Raw genomic sequence first — 18016 nt, 5'->3', positions numbered from 1 at the left:
TAATAAAGTTATTTTAAAATTATGAGTAATGATTAATAAGATAACTAGAAGCCTTTTTATATCTTTACAGTTTAATGACAGATTATAGTTCTTAAACTCTACTGTGTAGTTTTTGTACAAACACCTATAAATACAAGCAATAGTTACAACTAGTGATGCTCATTTTTTCATTTAAAAAATGTACAAAAGACTTTTTAAAGGAAAAATGTATTTTAAAAAATTCTATCTAACTTTATTTTCTTTTTTTAAAAGCCAATACATTTTCTGCAGGAATGAAGTACATTTTCTTTTTAAAATGAGAGAACATGTCCTTTCTGTGGTAATAACATCATTAGCCAAGGAACATTTCAAAGTAACAAATCACTGACACAAACATTTCCCAAAGAAACAAACAGGAAATGCAGTTTGAATTTCACCAAGATTTATAAAAACTGGAGTTAGAAACAAAACTCAGTACTGATTTCCTAATGATCTTGGTTTTATTTTTTTTTAAATGAAAAAACATTACTTTCTTGAAGTCATCTAAGTCTCAGTAATTCTTTTTGTTGTTTTTTGTTTAAATCTTTTGTTGTTGTTTTTTTTTACATTTTATGTCTTTTCCCCTAAATAGCTGTATATGCAAAAAGAGAAAAAGTATTAAAGGTTAATATTTTTATTCTATAGTAGGAAATATTCAAGGATAAAATAGTTTAGACTTCTCTCCTTTTCCTCCCACTTAAATACAACTATAAGCCCTGAAAAGAACACAAGAGAAAGCTAAAAAAGAACACTAAAAGGCAATGAGAAAGTAAATGGATTTTGTTAGGGAGATACCTTAAAAGTTGAGAAACAACACAGCTGGAAGAGGGTGGCCCAGACTTGGCATTTCTCAATCTCCAATCCGGAAACAGAAGACGGCCCAGGTGTTGCAGACAATTCGTAGGTGTCCCTTTCTTTTGGGTCAGTCACTGGAATTTCGCCAGTCTCCTTTAGTGGAATCGCATTTCCTTTATATCAGGATCTTTGTGCTCTTCCGTTGGCGTCCACATATTTGAGGGTGTAGGCACCTCCTCCAGTCTTTGCAGACTGGCTTCAGCAGCAAACCGCGTCACCAGTCAGCCCCCCAGGAATCCTGCTGGTGTCTACGGGCTTCTGGAGACCTTGGGCAGGTAGGCCTGGTGCCTGGATCAGCAGGCAGGCTGGTCTGGGTTTTGGTTCCTGGGGCCTGTCCTGGTGATATGGTCCAGACGTGCAGGCCTGGAGCTTGGGTTCACGCAGGCAGGCTTGGTACTGGAGTCGGTTCTTATGGGTGTGGGCCGTTGACTCTGGCTCAGAACGGGTCAGTCAGGTGCCAGGGAATAATGGCTTACGCCTGGCCTCTGAGTCCACAGTGCTGCACAGGAGCCGCGGGAACTCTGAGGTATGGTGGTGGATCCGGGCCCCGGCCAGTCGGGAAAGCCAAACGCTCAGAAGACCCATGGGACTTCGCTGGGAAGCCACCTGTGTCCTCTCACAGGAGTATCCGCCACTCCTTGAGCCAGTGGGCCTGCGTTCACGGGCTCTCTCAGAGCCTGGACAGAAGGAAGCCACCCGGCGCCCCGAGACTCACCTAGGCCCGCAGGAGCTTGCTGGTGCCCAGGTGTGCTGAGCCTCAGTTCACGGAGAACTTCCTCGCGAGAACCTGGTGCTGGGGAAGCCGTCTGAAGCCGCCGGAAGGCGCCCGGAGCCGCAGGCCTCGGTTTGCTGCAGCCGCAGAACCCAGTGACTTAGGAGCAGCTCGAGGCCGGGGAACCCTCCTAGGGCGACTGGAGCCAGTGGACACCGAGGTGAGCGGGCCCAGTGTCAGGGACATTGACTTGGGGCCTTGTTGCCCTAAGACGCGGGGGAGAGCCTGGAATGGCAGCAGTTTTCCAGAGCCTGTGTGCTGGCTGTCACTTGGGGTCCGCGGGGGTCACCCGGGGCCTCTGGAGTTGGCGGGCACCCACGTGCGCTTGGGACCCAGGCTCTCTGGAACCCGCCGCCCGGAGCCTGGAGTTGGGGAAGCCACCTGGGGCCTTGGGCTAGAAAGGCGCCGAGGGAACCGGGAGCAGGGGAACAAGGATGCTTCTGGGGCCACTGGAGGGACAGGTATGGTGCGTTGGGCCTGGGTTCCTGGAGAATCACAGAGGTTGGCCTCGGTCGGGGTCCACAGTGGTCTAGTGGCCACTTCGCCCTCCTCTCGCGCGGGGCGGCCAGGGCTACAGGGAGGAGCGAGGGACTGTGCCCGCTCCTTTCCAGCTTTCTCAGTATTTCTGTTCTTTACCCAAATGGCTGAGTCCCTTCCCTGGAATCCTTGGCTCCTGTTAAGGTTTCCATGAGCTGGTAACTGCTCAAATGGATGCTGGGGCAGGAGAAGGGACTTTTGGATGAGGGCTCAGAGGGAGGGAGTTTCTGTGCAGCCTTTTTTGCTCCATTTATTTGCTAGTCATTTTTTATTTGGAGACAAATCATCAATTTTATCTAAGCTATGTTTTACTTGTGTGTACTAGGAATGAATTAATCTTTGCTGTGTATTTGCTAATTTCTTTTACATTTGCTAATTTTGTGTTTCTTCGACAACCTGATGAAAACTTTTAAGAATTTTATTAGGTTATTTGAAACAGCTTTCGGTTTGATTGTTTCCAAATCTTTTTAGTTAATATGAGCTTTTACCTTTATTTTATTGTGTCTGCTTTCTTGGGATTTATTTTGTTGTTCTTTCCCCAACACTTTTAAATGTGCCGCTTAATTACTGCTCCGCAAACTAGCTCTGTGCAAGCCTCTAAAATACCCAGTCATTTTCTCAATCTAAGTGGGAATTTCTCTCAGTGACAAGCATCAGATTCATTAGCATAACTCTCTCTAAACCAATTTTCTACATACCCAAATCCCATGATGCCTTATTTTGGACATGAAAATTTGGGTATTTTCTTTGAATGGGACAAAGAAAACTATTACAGTTAAAGTATTTGTTTCTTCCTTTCACTGGGATCTCTTGAGCTTTTTTAAAAAATTGAGGATGAGTATTTGATATTATCAATTAAACTTTGTACAACTACTGATATGGTTTTTATTGATTGACATAATTATAATCAGTTATGTGTAGAAGATCAGATGGTTTTTTGGAAAATATGTCAGGTGAGGGTGGTGTATTCTACTTTGAGTCAGATTGCTAATACTTATTTAAAGTTATCCCTCTTCATTTGTGAGAGATGTTTCTCTTGTAACTCAAACCTATCTTTTTTTGCTTTAATTGGGCATTATCATTAATGAAAATAAATCTGTTTAAGCAGTCTGTTAGTGTCTATGGTAGTATATATTCACCCTCCCCCTTTTAAATAAGAAAAACTTTTCTAGATCAATACCTATGTAGATGTTTACCACAGTGAATATTCTAGTTTGTACTTGCATTTTCTTTGCAAATCTTATTAAAATACATTTTGTGTTTATTCCGTAATTTTATTACATTTAAGCCATGTAGGGATATTTGCTTAGTATTGTCAGATCAATTACTTTATTTAGAGTTTCTAAGTCTTTTATCTTTTCAGTGACCATTCTGTTTGCTCATACTTACTAAGAGAAGTCTGTGTTTATTCAGGTTTGATTGTTGACATGAGGGCTTTTCATGGAATGAGTTATTCTTATTTAAAGTGTTCTGGCTTAGGTAAAAAAGTGAGGGGAAAATCTGCATGTTGTTACTGATAATACTTTTTTCACTGTTTAGAGGGGGAGCTGTATGCAGCCTGAGTAAAAATAAAGCAAGTATTTTGCCTATTATTGTCTTTTTCATATATATTGTGGTTACATGCTAATTGGGTCAGTGCCCTATTTATTAACAGGGATGCATATTATTGTTAAATGTTACAACAGTCTCACCCTCTGTTTAATGCTGTCCATTGCAAGTACAACTAGGAATGAACATCATGAATTGCTGCTTTTACATTTTATATATCTAACTGGGAAGACCCAATGGAACTGAGAGTTGGTCTCATCCTATGAAATTAAAGCTATTTTTTGCCAGCATCCTTTGTGTCTCTGAATCATACATCATCAGTGTATACTTCTGAAGTTTGAATATTTATTCATTAATTCATTCATTTCATACATATTTATTTAGTTCCTTCTATAGTCCAGGCAGGTGGTTGCAGAGTTGGTCGTGACTGAAATGACTTAGCACACATGCATGCACATAGTCCAGGCACTATTTTGGGAAATGAATATATAATAAAGCACAAAAGAGACATGATTATAGAAGAAATTCTGATGTACAAACAAGGATTAAATATGTATAATCAAACCAACAAACGTGTGCAATGAAACCCTGAGAAGGCGTAAGAATTACAAAAATAAAGTATTAAATAACAGATGGTTTGGAGTCATCAAGCAGCTTCTTTCATTATGGATTAAATTTCTATTTCTAGAAATAAGGTTAATAAGAATGTTCCCCTGAAACTGACGTAACATTTTAAATCAACTATAGTTTGATAAAAGTTAAAAAAAAATAAGTGTTCTGCTCTTTTCTCTCCAAATGACTTTATAAAAAAAAGACTCATGCAGAAGAGTTATGGATAAGATATAAATTAACTTTAATGTTAAAGATCATATAAGGCAGGAAGATAGAAAGCTGAACAAAAAGAGAAATCAAATTGTTAACGTCCCTAATCATTCTAATCAAGATATAGTGGAGAAGGGAATTGAAATTGTTTTGATAGCCTCTGAAACTTGTCCATTCAGGCAGAAAACTTATATTCCTGAATGTGGGCTTATGACAATTTTAACACTACCCAGTGTATACTCTGTTATCTAAGGCTGTCTTGGACACGTGGCCATTAGGCCTCTCAGCCTACTTGGCAACGGTCTTTTTTTTTTTAACTTTTTAAATTAATTAATTAATTAGTTTTAATGGGAAGATAATTACTTTACAACATTGTGGTTTTGCTATACATAGACATGAATCAGCTGCAGGTGCACATGCGTCCCCCCATCGGGAGCCCCCCTCCCACCTTTCTCCCCACCCCATTCTTTTGAGTTGTCGCAGAGCACTGGGTTTGAGTGCCCTGCTTCGTCCATCGAACTTGCACTGGTCATCTATTTCACATAGGTAATAAACATGTTTCAGTGCTACTCTCTCAAATCATCCCACCCTTGCCTTCTCCCAACAGTCCAAAAGTCCGTTCTTTATATCGGTGTCTCTTTTGCTGCATTGCATATAGGATTGTCATTACTGTCTTTCTAAATTCCATATATATGTGTTAATATGCTATATTGGTGTTTCTCTTTCTGACTTACTTCACTTTGTATAATAGGCTCCAGTTTCATCCACTTTATTAGAACTGACTCAAATGTGCTCTTTTTTATAGCTGAATGAGATTCCATTGTGTATATGTATCACGACTTCCTTATCCATTCGTCTGCTGATGGACATCTAGGTTGCTTCCATGTCCTAGCTGTTGTAAACAGTACTACAATGAACACTGGGATTCATGTGTCTCTTTCAATTCTTGTTTCCTCACTGTGTATGCCCAGAAGTAGGATTGCTGGGTCATATGGCAGTTCTATTTCCTGTTTTTAAAGGAATCTCCACACTGTTCTCCATAGTGGCTGTACCAGCATTCCCACCATCAGTGTAAGAGGGTTCCCTTTTCTCCACACCCTCTCCAGAATTTATTTTTTGTAGACTTTTTGATGACGGCCATTCTGACAGCCTGAAATGATACCTTACTGTGGTTTTGATTTGTATCTTTCTAATAATGAATGATGTACATCTATGTTTACTATCCATCTGTATGTCTTCTTGGGAGAAATGTCTGTTTACGTCTTTGGCCCATTTTTTGATTGGGTTGTTTGTTTTTCTGATATTGAGCTGCATGAGCTACTTGTATATTTTGGAAATTAATTCTTTGTCAGTTGTTTCATTTGCTGTTATTTTCTCCCATTCTGAAGGCTGCCTTTTCACCTTCCTTATAGTTTCCTTCCTGGTGCAAAAGCTTTTGAGTTTGATTAGGCCCCATTTGTTTATTTTTGTTTTCTTAATGGCCGTGATTCCCTGGTGGCTCAGACGGTAAAGCATCTGCCCGCAATGCGGGAGACCTGGGTTCTATCCTCAGATTGGGAAGATCCCCTGGAGAAGGAAAAGGCAACCCACTCCAGTACTCTTGCCTAGAAAATTCCATGGATGGAGGAGCCTGGTGAGCTACAGCCCATGGGGTTGCAAAGAGTCAGACACGACTGAGCGATTTCACTTTTAATGGCCATTAAGTGTGGCCAGACATTGAGGGGGTAGGGCTGTCCAGGCTCAAATAACTCACCAGTCCTCTACAAATACATTCCTAAGCATAACTACTCTCTTTGTTTTATCCATAGTTTTGCTGGCTAAATTCAAAGCACTTTGTCATAACCAGGTTGCTCCTGATTATAACATAATATGATATAATGAGTGATTTATATTAACATAATGTGTGTGTGAAAGTCGCTCAGTCATGTCCGACACTTTGCGACACCATGTACTATACAGTCCATGGAATTCTCCAGGACAGAATACTGGAGTGGGTAGTCTTTCCCTTCTCCAGGGGATCTTCCCAACCCAGGTATTGAACCAGTTCTCCTGCATTGCAGGTGGATTCTATACCAGTTGAGCCACAAGGGAAGCCCAAGAATACTGGTGTGGGTAGCCTATCCCTTCTCCAGTAGATCTTCCCGAGCCAGGAATCAAACTGAGGTCTCCTGCATTGCAGGCAGATTCTTTACCAACTGAACTATCAAGGAAGCCTGGTTAATATAATATAATATGAAATAATAACAAATAAAGCTTTAAATGCTTAGATTATTAGGACTTGCACTAATAATCCCATTTCTTCCAGGCCTACCAAAGATCAGCTTTCCCTGGGCTGTTCATTTTCTTTGAACTGATCATTTATCACCAGCAGAATAGAAAGTGGGTTAGGACAAAGAAAAGAACTTAGAAAAGTGCTATTCATATGTTTTCTGTACTAGACCCTTAGACTGGCATTCAATGGCAAATTAAGACTTCTGGGTATTGAGCCCAAAACACAAGACAATTGATTTTTTAAAGGCTAAATTAACACAGTTGTGTTGTACTTAGTTACTCAGTCATGTCTGATTCTTTAGAGCTGGCCAGGCTCCTCCATTCATGGGGATTCTCCAGGCCAGAATATTGGAATGGGTAGCCATGCCCTCCTCCAGGGCATCTTCCCAACCCACGGATTGAACCCAGGTCTCTTGCATTGCAGGAGGATTCTTTGCCTTCTGAGTTACCAGGGAAGCCCAAGTATACTGGAGCGGATAGCCTTATCCCTTCTCCAGGGAATCTTCCCAACCCAGGAATCAAACTGGGCTCTCCTGCATTACAGGTGGATTCTTTACCGTCTGAGCTACCGGGGAAGCACCAAAAGTGTTTGTCTAGTCTTATTATCTGTACATACGTTTCTTTCAATCTGTTGGTAGCAGAGTTAGTGGCTTAAAGTCAATTACTGTTAATTTTCTCAAAGTTAAAACTGTCTTCATATATCTCCCTATATGTATGCTTTGTATACCCCATCCTTTTCCCCAGTTTACTTATTCACTGTATTTCCTCTCCACTCTTCCCTTTAAAGTTAATATCTATTATACATCTTTAAATATTCCTTCTATTTGAATCATTCTAAGATAATAACTACATTTTTTATTCTTCTTGGAAACTCACTTGGTCAAATAAAATTTCAAATGATTTAAAAGTTGTAGTCATTTTTTTTTTTTCTTTTGATAGGCTAGGTAAGTCTGTAATGCAGATAATTCATTTGAGAGCTACCCCGAGACATACTAAGCATACTCAGAGACTGTTTGGCGAGGGACCAAACAGATTATGTCTTGATGACTCTACCCTGTGAAACGTGTGTGTTGAGTTGGACAGCCTGATGTGAGTTGGGGATGAGAAGAGTAGATCAGGAGTGGATCAGCATGGTCCATCTCAACCTACCCAGAGTTCCATATTGAGTCTTGTGTCTGATTTATTAGGAGTGGAGGGGGGAAGAAAAATATTACACTCCTTCTCTTGTCCATGAATTTTTCTGTACAAATATTTGTTTGGGGGACTTCAAGGGAAAGAGTGAGATATGAATGAGTGTTCCCAGGTCAAATATTGCATTATAACTTTCTAGTCTAAGTCACATCTTCAGCCAAGCTAAATTGTTTGCTGCTGCTGCTACTGCTGCTAAGTCGCTTCAGTCGTGTCCGACTCTGTGTGACCCCATAGACGGCAGCCCACCAGGCTCCACCAGCCCTGGGATTCTCCAGGCAAGAATACTGGAGTGGGTTGCCGTTTCCTTCACCAGTGCATGAAAGGGAAAAGTGAAAGTGAAGTCGCTCAGTCGTCCAACTCTTAGCGACCCCATGGACTGTAGCCTACCAGGCTCCTTCATCCGTGGGATTTTCCAGGCAAGAGTACTGGAGTGGGCTGCCATTGCCTTCTCCAAATTGTTTGCTATATCAGAGTAATTTATCTACTTGCTCCGTTTTTAAAAATACTATCCATCCCTAAAGGCATACTTAAAACTATACCACTTGTGTTACAATATTTTACAGTTTGTAAAATTATAGTTTATAAACAGTGTCTTATGAAGATCTTGTTTGGGACAGACATTCAATATATAGGGTAATAGGAAGGACTCAGAATATGGATTCAGAAAGCAAGATTGACCTTCAGATATGCCATTTAAGAGAGTACAATCTCAAGAAAGTAATTTAGAACCCTTATATATACCTCTTTGTTCAGCTGTATATTCAGCAATATAGTAACTCATTCTACTAGGTAATTAAAGGAGAGAATATATAAGCTTTATCATGAGTAAAATGTTTCATAATAGTTATATAAGTATAAATAAGTTGATATGAATATTTATATAAATATTATTAAATTACTAAGTACAAATGAGGAAATAGTGATTAATATGTCCCATAAATGACAATATTTAGATGCCACTGCTAAAAACAAAGTTAAATCTGTCTTGATATCCATTATCCATCACTGTGTCTATTATGCCTAAGTCATTAGGCAGAAAGCATGACACATTTTGAGACACACAAATGACACACAAATTTTGAACCCCTATTTTTCTATGTATGTAATCATCTTTCTTGAATTTGTAAGGCATTTTTTTTGTAGTTTGTTAGTTGTAAATAACTTTGTAGATGCTTACAATCTGTATATCAGATTGGAAGCACTTTTAGATGTTTATGACACCTTTACATTCTGGATACTATGTGCCAAGGTGAGGCAACAGAGAAAAATAAGACAAAGAGTTAAGTAAATTATCTAAAGTCACAAAGTCAGTGAATAGCAGATTTGGGGATTTGAATCCAGTAGTCCAGCTAAAGGCTGGGTTCTTTATACATGTTTATATTGCCTATCTAATAACAGCTCACTCTTTTAATTCTCTTAGTTCATCAATCAGTGACTAATTTCATCAATCAGTGACTAATAATTGAAATAGATGGAATGTAAGGTTAAAATATATTTGTTAACAATGACTGATCATTTTTAGAGACCGCTGTAGCATATCATAATTTTAAGTCACTCCTTTAAGAAAACTTACAGTCAATATACTTAATAAAACCATGTTACATCTGATTTTTTTAATAATCCAATGAGTTTATGGAAAATTTTATTCAATTTACTGTAAAGTTTGACTTACTAGAATAAATTTTCAAAACATGATAGAAAAGAGAGATACCTGTAATAACCCACAGATTGTCTACTCAGTTAATTTTTATTGATTTTAGCCATAAAATATTTGCTGGCATTAAGGAAGGGAAAGAAAAAGGAAGTATTAAAGGAAAGCATTATTAGTCAAATTTAGTATAGGTGGTGATTATTTTCAACTTACCAGAAAAATACAAAAAAAAAAAAGGGGAGGAAAGGTAAAAGAAACACTTCTTTTAAGAGATAATTATACAGAATAGTTTAAAATGACAATATAATTTATTTATTTTAGCTTAAAGACATCTCAATTCTTGAAGCTCAAGTGCTCAGCTGAATACATATGCTCCAAGCTAAAATTTAAGACTTGCTTTTAAATGCCCAGTGTCCCATGGTCACTTCAAATTCAAATTGTTCAAAGCTGAATTCAGCCACTTTTCTACAAAATTATTACACCTATTCTTTCCTCCCAGGCCTCCATATCGCCCTAGGCATCTACCAAGTATTTGTTTATGAATATCAGAAACCCAATAATCAGCCCAAATTCCTCTCTTTTTTATTCACCCTCATTTGATTTTTTACCAGGTTTGTAGAATCTTGTTTTTGAATCTGGCTTCAATCTACTCCAATAATCTGTCTCTATATGACTACTTAGTTCAGCCCCCTATTTGTCTATCATCTAAATTTTTCTAATCCATTTGTAAATGGTCTCCTTTTGTCCAGTGTTGTAATTTTTAAAATGATCTTCCAGGTTGCAGTAAGATTCATCCTTTTTAAATAAAATGTGGATGTGTTATTCACTCTTTTGTTTAAAAAATCCTCATTTGCTCCACAGCTACTAAGAGGAATTGTTTAATCTCTATTGTCTGACATAAAAGCCCTTAATGAAGTGACCTGAGGCTGCTTCTAACTCAACACCTGCTCCTTTATAGCCTATCCTTTAAACTGTAGTTTCCAGCACATGCCGTGATAGATTCATGATTTATTCAAAACACTCCTTTGATTGAAAAAATCTTATCCCTGTCTTCATCTTGTTAATTCCCATCAGCCTTTTCTAATAATGATCAACTGTTATTTTTACCACCAACTCTTTCCTGAACAACAGTGACCAAAATAATTATCCCTTTAAATTATCTTGAAGTACCTTGATTGTGTGCACAGCATAACACTTACCACATTTTAATGATGCTATTTCTTAAAAATATTAAATAATTCTGTCTCATCCACTTTTTTGGATGCCCGGCAGGGACCAAATAATAGCCCTTTAAAAATGAGACCATTTGGTAGTGCCTGAGTATTAACAGATAAAAAGTAAATACTGGTGGAGCTTAAAGATAATTGCATGCTCTATTTGCTTATATGAATAGGATATTCTACATGGGTCAGCTCAGTAATTTAACATCAAGCTAAATTTTAATGAAGAATATCCTATCATTGATAACACAAATTTAAACTTCTGATATTTCATTTGTATTAATCTGTATCTTATAGAAAAAGTTTTATGAGAATAACAGACTACATGTGACAGAATTAAAAATATATAAAGTTTAGATATATATAAATTTTATTTCTAAATATCAAGAAATGATGTCAATGTGTATATATGTATATATCATATATGGTTTGTATATCATACATGTATGATATGTCCAAACACTTTTGTTGGAAATAGAGTATATATTTTTAGCAAAGAGAAAATAAAATGATAAAGTTCATCATTGGAGAGGGGTTTATTGCTTCTCAAAAATTGCATCCCAGGCCAGTCTCTTGAGCGAATTTGTATTAACTATAAGATTTTATGCTTTTGAACTGTGGTGCTGGAGAAGACTCTTGAGAATCCCTTGGACTGCAAGGAGATCCAACCAGTCCATCCTAAAGGAGATTGGTCCTGGGTGTTCATTGGAGGGGCTGATGTTGAAGCTGAAACTCTAATCCTTTGGCCACCTGATGCGAAGAGCTGACTCATTTGAAAAGACCTTGATGCTGGGAAAGATTGAGGGCAGCAGGAGAAGAGCACGACAGAGGATGAGATGGTTGGATGGCAACACCGACTCAATGGACATGAGTTTGGGTAAACTCCGGGAGTTGATGATGGACAGGGAGGCCTGGTGTGCTGCGGTTCATGGGGTCACAAAGAGTCGGACACGATAGAGTGACTGAACTGAACTGACTGACTGATAAGATTTTAAGTCAAGATATTCAACTTTACAGCTTTTTTTTTTGAGATCTTAGATAAGTTACTTCTTAAGGAATATGTTGTTGTTTTTTTCTCAAGATAGGATGTTGAATACTTTGAAACTGTATCTGAATCTATTAAAAATAAAATATATATATATATAATATTAAAGCATGTCCAGTTTTTCTCATTATATAAAAAAAAATTCCAAGTGTGAAGGTCACTTGCAAAACAAATATTTGCAGGAATGACCCATCTAACCACTGAGGACTCTGTCTTGATACAAATGAGCACTTTAAACCATAAATTGGTGTTTTTCAGAGAGGTATTGAAAAATAAACTGTTATAAAATTGTCAGCAGCTGACAACCAGAGAACTGATTCCGTAATTTAGTGAGAAACTAAAAAGATCAAAATCACATTTCTGCCTTTTAACGGGCCTTTGGCTGTTGCACAGAACCTGCTAATAGCATCGTAGAAGGGAAGGGAGAAGTAAAGGTCATAAGGTCTACTTTACACTGTTGGCAAAATGGATATGCCTATTCTTAGGTTGCTGTGAGTCCTAAGAACGAAGACTTAAAGATGCGTTGGCCTTACTCTGAGACTTCATAAGAACTCAGAAAAATCATCTTGCTATGTGTATAACAATTAGTTTAACTGCTAATAATTGCAAAGTATTTTGTTTACCTAACTCTTTGTTCATAAGCATGGAACAGTTAGTATACACTCTCTAGTTTACCCTTGCAACTGGATTCAGAAGAATGAATTACCCACCTGGCTTTTACACGTTTTTCTCACTTTAGCCTGTTTGTCAATGCATCTCCTACATCTTTTGGATACCATATAATAGTTGCCATTTCCTTCTCCAGGGGATCTTCCCAGCCCAGGGATCGAACCTGGGTCTCCCGCATTGCAGGCAGACGCTTTACTGTCTGAGCCACCAGGGATGCCAATCTTTTTGTATTTTTATGTTAATATTGATTTCAATAAGCTTCACTTGACTCCAGATCTTTGATTATATTTCTAATCCTGGCTCGTGACAGTTAAGTAAGAAAGTACTTTTTCTCTTTTTTGAACTCCTGATCTGGTTAGTTAGCTAGAAACACCACAGTACTAAAGAAAAAAGACTTAATTGTGGACATTTTAAGAGCTAGAATATTGTATGGAAATGAACAAAAACACATACTGTCCTCCCAAGGAGCTGAGTATGTGTCAGTATTTAGTGGCCTTCCCCAAAGAAGTTCATAACAACTAATATAGCAGTAAGTCTTAGTAGGTTATGTATCTACAGGCAGAGGAATGATTAATTTCTTATAGTCATGTTTTAAAAGTACAGCCTCAGGAATATGCCATGGAGACGCTGCTGATTCTTACTTTGCTTTAATTATTAGTGTTTTTCATTTTAGGTTGACAGCTCTTCTCTCCCAGGTACACTTACTGCTCAACATGTCCTGTTTGCTTCAGTTCACTTTCCTTTAATATATTTTATTAAATTCAAAACCCCTTCTGAATTGCTAATACTGCATACACTATTATGAATTATCTTTCAAATGGTAGCCATTAGAAAGTTTTCTTTTCTCTGGTGGTTGAGATCTCCACAGATAAAAATGAATACTTTAGAGGCATGAATTACAACTCATAGAATACAAGCCAATGGAACCAAAGGTTGACTGAAATATTGGGCATAAAAAATTATTGGGAATGAATATTGAAAGTGAAAGTTTTATCTAAATGTTGAAGCAAAACGGTGCAAATTTGTCAATAAACTTGGCTTCCCTGGTGACTCAGTGGTAAAGAATCCCCTTGCAGCAGATGCAGGTTTGACCCTGGGTCAGGAAGATCCCCATGGAAAATGGCAACCCATTCCCATATACTTGCTTGAGAAGTCCCATGGACAGAGGAGCCTGGTGGCCTGGGGTCACAAAAGACCTGGACATGACAGTGACTGAATAACAGCAACTTCAATAAACTTACTCATATTGCTGGTTTCACAGCATTTATTCACATTGTTGCTAAAGGAAGTTTTCTCAGAAATTAAGTACATATCATTCTTTTGTCAACGAGTTATGTTTTTGAGCGGCCTTATTGCTTAAAAAGAACTTTATGTCATTTCTTTTTTAAAATGGGAAAAGCAGCCTTTTCTAATTAGACTTTTGAATCTATATTTGTTCAAAACAGGCTTGAGTAATATTTTCTTTATTATTATTGCAAATGATATGCTGGAATACTCAAGGGAAGCTTGTTGGTAAAAACAGTCAGAGGATAAGAATACTGAACTGATTTATAAGTGGTTGGAGAAGGCAATGGCACCCCACTCCAGTACTCTTGCCTGGAAAATCCCATGGACGGAGGAGCCTGGTAGGCTACAGTCCATGGGGTCGCTAAGAGTCGGACACGACTGAGCGACTTCACTTTCACTTTCCCTCTCATGCACTGGAGAAGGAAATGGCAACCCACTCCAGTATTCTTGCCTGGAGAATCCCAGGGATGGCGGAGCCTGGTGGGCTGCCGTAGCCTGGTGGGCTGCCGTCTATGGGGTCGCACAGGGTCGGACACGACTGAAGCGACTTAGCAGCAGCAGTGATAACAAATTTACAAAAGCAAGGTGCACAATTTTCGGACCTCTGTTTTGTAGCAATAAATGAAATCACCAAAAAAAGAAAAAAAAAAAAAGAGAGAAAGGACAGAAAGACCTCAACCAAAATAAAACTGTACCTGTCAGCACACATACAAAATGTGTTCTTTATCCAAAGGACTCAGTCACAATGAAAGAGAACATCATGCATTGAAATACAGAAAGTCATTTATTGACTCTCTCTCCCTATTCAGGGATATAAATTATCAAAGATTTTTCCCCTTAATAACGTGTTTTGTTTTCCTCTGTCCCTTTATATGATAACTCTAGCCTGAGTGATTCTTTTATTTGGAGGACTACAGTGCTATTCCCAAGTAGCCCAATCTCAGCCACCACTCCTTCAGATGTCTCCTTTTATTATTATGTAAAATTCAGTTTTAAATTTTATATATTCAATCAGCATTGTGTGCCTTGCTCAGCAATTCCCAGTCCTATGGACTGAAGTTCATTTACCAGAAGTCATTGCTTGGACTGGGTGAGACTTTCTCATTGTCACATGAGATGCATCAAGAATCATCTCCATTTACTGCCACATTCCTGTGCCCTGCACTATCATACTCAAGTCTGTGTGGGCTTTACCCACCTTTACAGATGTTGTTTAGTCACTTAGTCATGTCCCACTCTTTGTGACCCCATGGATTGCAGCACTCCAGGCTTCCCTGTCCTTCACTATCTCCTGGAGTTTGCTCACTCATGTCCATTGAGTTGGTGGTGCTATCCAACCATCTCATCTCTTGCCCCCTTCTCCTCCTGTCCCTAATCTTTGTTCCTGACCAACATCAGGGTCTTTTCCAATGAATTGGCTCTTCACATCAGGTAGCCACTTCAGCATCTTTACAGATGAGCTGAGGGTAAATAAGTGACAGTATCATATGGTGTTTGGGGATGAAGAAGAAATATACTAATACTCTGAAAATGACAATTTCTTCAATCCAAGGAGGGGAAATTATGTATATGGGGCTCATAAATCTATAAATTAGTATATAAACTCACTTCTCTAGGTTCAAGTTTACTCCTTGTTTCAGGAGCCACATCCTTTAAAAAAAAAAAAAATCAAAACTCCAATGGAATTTACTCTCCCCTTTAATGACCTCTGCACCACTCTCATCTGTAGATGTTGATCTGATCAGAATCCATCCCTTTCACAAATGCCCTTCACTCAGACAAGCAGTAGAACACATTAATGTTCCAGCAGTTAAAAGGCTTCTGAAGAACACAAAAGTGTGGATTTTAGCTCAGATTTCAAAGTTGTGTTCAAAGATACATTAAAACTCTTCAATTTAACTCATCATGGAATTATGGAAAACTAGTAATTAAAATACACACACACAGACACACATGCTTAAGCACCCCCAGAGCCAAATAAAAATCCTCAGATTTGCAATGCTATTTGAAATTATATCTCACATTCTTTTAATTGCCCACTGATCTTTACAGTGACTCCTGTGTGTGACAGAGATCATGTTTGTCATTCACCGTGCAGCATGGTAGTAGTTTGTACATACTTTTCCTCCTGGTTTTATGCTATGCATAGTGGTTTGCACATTAGTAAGAGACTCTTAGAAAGGGTGCCACTTGCAAGACCAATTTGTGTCCAACTGGTCCAAGCACACATGGATATCTGTTTCCCATTTTAATTTTGGGTGCACTTAATTTTCAATCACTTTGGAGTTAGCCAAGGGTATATGATTGAGTTCTAGCTCAGTAAAATGAAAGTTGAGTGGAAATAATGTACACCACCTCCACATCCATCCTTTGAGACTGCTCACATGTTCCTGTGTGCAGTCTGTGCCCCTGAACAATGACAGATGTAGAGGATCCAAGGGGAGTGTTCCAAAGCCAAGTTTCTGACATCCTCCCTCATGGACCTGAGCAACAAAGAAATGACTCAGAGTTAATTTTAAGTTTCTTAGGTTTGAGGAAAGAGTAAAAGTTGCTATTCTTGTGATTTTTATCTTTTTATTCACAAATTGAGCAGAGTCAATTTCTTAGGTGAAGTATATTACTCTTTATATCAAAAATAAGAGAAAAAACTTGTTTTCTCTCAGTAAATTCTTTTCTCTTATTTTTGTGTTTTACGTGAAACCTTTTACTTTCTCAAGTGTTAAAATTCTAGATACTCAATCCAACCCATTATGAACATCAGCTTCATAGAATACCTTTATTTATTTTGTAAAAATTTTTATAATTCCTGGTCACAGATCTACTTTTCCTTGAATTACTTTTATGGTGCTAGGACCAAATAAACCCCTTTGCTTTGTGAAAAAGAGGCTCATTGTCTGTAACACTGCCCTATAAGTGGCTTTCAGGAATTCAGGGAAATGATGATAAATGTAGAATTCAGAGAAAGATCTGGTTTCTTAAGGCCATTTGGCATTTGGATGTGCATAAAATGATTAGAGATACCAAGGGAATATTTCATGCAAAAATGGGATCAATAAACACAGAAATGGTATGGACCTAACAGAAGCAGAAGATATTAAGAAGAGGTGGCAACAATACACAGAAGAACTGTACAAAAAAGATCTTCATGAGCCAGATAATCACGATGGTGTGATCACTCACCTAGAGCCAGACATCCTGGAATGTGAAATCATGTGGGCCTTGGGAAGCATCACTATGAGCAAAGCTAGTGGAGGTGATGGAATTGCAGTTGAGCTATTTCAAATCCTGAGAGATGACGCTGTGAAAGTGCTGGACTCAACATGCCAGCAAATATGGAAAATTCAGCAGTGGCCACAGGTCTGGAAAAGGTCAGTTTTCATTCCAATCCCAAAGAAAGGCAATGCCAAAGAATGCTGAAACTACCGCACAATTTCACTCATCTCACACGCTAATAAAGTAATGCTTAAGATTCTCCAAGCCAGGCTTCAGCGATATGTGAACTGTGAACTTCCAGATGTTCAAGCTGGATTTAGAAAAGGCAGAGGAACCAGAGATCAAATTGCCAACATCTGCTGAATCATCGAAAAAGCAAGAGAGTTCCAGAAAAACTTCTACCTCTACTTTATTGACTATGCCAAAGCCTTTGACTATATGGATCACCATAAACTGTGGAAAATTCTGAAAGAGATGAGAATACCAAACCACTTGACTTGCCTCTTGAGAAACCTGTATGGAAGTCAGGAAGCAACAGTTAGACCTGGACATGAAACAACAGACTGGTTCCAAATAGGAAAAGGAGTATGTCAAGGCTGTATATTGTCACCCTGCTTATTTAACTTATATGCAGAGTACATCATGAGAAACACTGGGCTGAAGGAAGCACAAGCCGGAATCAAGATTACCAGGAGAAATATCAATAACCTCAGATATGCAGATGACACCACCCTTATGGCAGAAAGTGAAGAAGAACTAAAGAGCCTCGATGAAAGTGGAAGAGGAGAGTGAAAAATTTGGCTTAACGCTCAACATTCAGAAAATGAAGATCATGGAATCCGGGCCCATCACTTCATGGCAGATAGATGGGGAAACAGTGGAAACTGTGGCTGACTTTATTTTTCTGGGCTCCAAAA

General features: G+C 38.5%; 2 long non-coding RNA genes across 3 annotated transcripts in view; one reads left to right on the top strand and one right to left on the bottom strand.

Moving 5' to 3' along the window:
• The window catches only part of LOC145534215 (uncharacterized), a 540985-nt gene that overhangs the window by 485154 nt on the left and 37815 nt on the right, over nt 1-18016 (bottom strand). The gene's annotated exons all lie outside the window — the stretch shown is intronic.
• The window catches only part of LOC145534218 (uncharacterized), an 87139-nt gene continuing 70434 nt past the window's right edge, over nt 1312-18016 (top strand). Inside the window, exon 1 of the long non-coding RNA XR_014074353.1 lies at nt 1312-1805. This is a non-coding gene — a long non-coding RNA (uncharacterized LOC145534218). The remainder of the gene's footprint in view (nt 1806-18016) is intronic.

This window comes from Giraffa tippelskirchi, chromosome 14 (assembly GCF_054371585.1).
Source record: "Giraffa tippelskirchi isolate mGirTip1 chromosome 14, T2T-mGirTip1v1.2.pri, whole genome shotgun sequence".
In the NCBI taxonomy this organism is placed as follows: Eukaryota; Metazoa; Chordata; class Mammalia; order Artiodactyla; family Giraffidae; genus Giraffa; species Giraffa tippelskirchi.
The sequence above is the reverse complement of the archived record's forward strand: the minus strand, read 5'-3'. Positions and strand labels throughout refer to the sequence as shown.